Source organism: Carassius auratus, chromosome 2, assembly GCF_003368295.1.
Source record: "Carassius auratus strain Wakin chromosome 2, ASM336829v1, whole genome shotgun sequence".
NCBI lineage: Eukaryota > Metazoa > Chordata > Actinopteri > Cypriniformes > Cyprinidae > Carassius > Carassius auratus.
Window position 1 is genome coordinate 12,890,217 of NC_039244.1, and position 3,160 is coordinate 12,893,376.

Consider the following 3,160-nt stretch of genomic DNA (forward strand, 5'->3'; position numbering starts at 1 on the left):
AAGGAAGTTATTATACACAGTGGCCACAAAAAGTATTTGGACTTCTTTGCAATACAAACAACTTATAACATATAACATTTAAAATGTATTTTAGTAATATGTTTTAACATAGCACACTATTTCAATAGTTCATTCCAAAATGAAAATTTGCTGTAAATGTTCTCACCCTCAGGCCAACCCCAATATACTATAAGTTTGTTTCATCATCACAACAGATTTGGAGTAATTTAGCATCACTTGTTCACCAATGGATCCTCTGCGGTGAATTGGTGCCGTCAGGATGAGAGTTCAAACAGTTGATAAAAACATCACAATAATCCACAAGTAATCCAGATGACTGCATGCAGTCCATCAATTAGCATCTTGTGAAGTGGAAAACTGCATAGGAAACATGCATGGATAAAGTTGTGTGGATTGTTCGTGGATTATTATATGTTGATTTAACAACTATTTGAACCCTCATAATGCAATCTTTTCACCAAAAACTGTTCTGAAGAAGACACAGATTCATCTACATCTTGGATGGCTTGAGGGTGAGTAAATTTAAATTTAAGGTGAACTATTTCCTTAATCTAAACTTTTCATATAAATAAATTTCTAAGGTTTTAAATGATCAACCATGGATCAAATTGGCATCCTCAAAGCAAGCAGGCAAATAAATAAATAAATAAATAAATAATTGTCATACCAAAATCTATCTTGAAAAGTTAAGTGTGTTCTGAGGAAAGGTTTTATATAATTTATTTGCATTGATTTGCTTTCCTAGTTGTTTTCATGCAAAAAATGCTTAAAAATGTTATAATATAAAATTTTGCCGAACTAGTCAAACTGTCAAAAAAGTTTAGTGTAAGAGTGACCAAGATACCAGTTACAGCACAGAGCATTTTCTTTTTTTTTTTTTTTAATAGTAAAGATTTCAACAATATTTTCAGTTCTTAGGGTCTTCATAGAATTCAGAACTTCTGACAATTTCTGACAAGGAACAAATGTGACACCCCAAAATGTATTCCCGTATGCTTTTATAAATTATTTTATTTTGCCAAAGAGAATCGTTGCATGTAAATGACATTTCCTTCATTGAAAAATACTCAGTCAAGGAGGAACTTTCAAACAATGATCTGTACTTTTTCATTTCCTATCAATGTCCTGTTGCAAAAGCGAATGAAGTTTGTGTAACTCTAAATTTCATGAATGGTGCAGGAGAACAACCACGAAGATTGCAGGAGAACAACTTGAAGGCTGTTGATGTCCGCACAGATGTTCATTTCTAGGAAGCATCAGTTCTTATTGCTTTAAGCCCTTAATCTAAATCTGCCTTCCTGGGTCCAGACAAATTGAAAATTCTGGGGCAAATTTCTGATGCTCTCCCAAAATCAATAACCCTAATCATCACGTGACAGCTGCTGAACAAAAACCACAACAAAAAACATGTGTTTCTGCTAATCTGGGTTTCATGTGATAATCAGTTTTCTTGTGAATCCCAGGAAAGACATACGTGCAACAGGTTGGTCAGGGATTCTGAGGGACCAAGTGAGGCTAAGTTGAACTTGTCCTGAGAGGACCAGTCAGATTAAAGCACAGGCATGCTCTGTAATGGGTGCAGTGACTTGTTTATGTGTTCATCTAGATGCCATGTAGAATGCCTACTCCACCATCATGCTCACCGAAGACTTCTAATCCAACTGTAGTCTAAATATATCTGAGAAAAGACATAGCTAACAGGAATGAGGGAAAGTTAGCATATATGTAAGTGAAAGAGACAGCATGTGCTGGTCATGAGGTGCAGTGGACTGGACTCCTTCACTCAAATGTTCTAGTTTTGGCTTTCATTAAGCACATTGCAGGACAGCAAAAGCTTTGCAAAAAGGGTAGATTACAGGTCTAGACCACACAACAGGAAATGATAGGATGCAAAAGAGATCAAATCTAGTACAGTGCAGATCCCTGAGTTGGCAATATTGTAAGGTAGGCTACAGCTACTGTAAAATGATGTTTTAAACTGATTATGGTTCTACAATAATCTAGACCTTGTTTCTTGTTCTCGATGAACTTGGCTGAACATGAAGATGGCAGATCACACTACAACACTAGAAGGTCTGTCTAAAAATGGAGCAGATTGAAGGAGTGTTTCTAGGGCTTCATTTTTAAATTGTCATTTTGCCAGTGTCCATATCAATTACAGTTAGCTTAATGTCCTCGTACATTGAAATTCAATTCCATTTGAAAAATAATGATGTAAAAATGCAAATATCAGTGTCTTTATTTGCTCATAAACATGATTAATTTTAGAAAAATAAATCACATAGACAGAATGAAAACATATTCGCTTGCGATTCCTATTGGTAGAAATCTTAACACGTTTTTCAATATTGTAATATAAACATCAAGTGTTTATTTATTTCATATTAACGCCCTCTAGAGGCTTTGTGAAGCTTTAATAAAACAACGTTCTGCCCGGAACTAACAAGTTGACTTTGTTTTGTTTCTTATGAACATTTTACCGGACGTCCTTTTGACAGCAAGTAGCACCTGCGTTTAGCGTTGATGTTTACACTAAAGTCTTCTTAAGAAGATCTGCAAACAAGAATGATTTTTGAATGAATAAACTCTACAGCTAATTTTAATGTTTTGTTCAAAACCTAGCCCAGGAAATTTAACTTAGTTATAAGCAGAAGTGTAGCTAAGAAACTAATTATGTATTAAGTAATGTGTATGTAATAAAAGTATGTAATCCCAACAGCCCATTAATTAATACACATACACATTCAGATAATTAACTATTTGATAAAGTATCAAATGTATTCATTGAAATTATTTAGATTCAGATTTTTACAATTAATTTTAAAAAGCCATGTAAGGCAAAGCAGAAGTGCTGGGGCCTGTTACCATGGTGGTAGCTGAACAAATTCAGAGTTACAGGATTAGTTTTGAGTTGACAAAACCAAACCTCTCCAATCCGGCTTTGTTGATACCATGATGCTGTTCATCACTTTTCTTTGTCAACTCAGGCTTTGATCCTGAGTTTGTGGAGCGCGTGTACATGATGTGTGACATCACTGGCGAACAGCCAATCACGAGCCTTGGCAACACAAAGCTGTTTGATTTACTTCTAGTGAGAGACCCAGCGAGATTCAAAACTAAAGGTTAAAGGTTTTGCTAA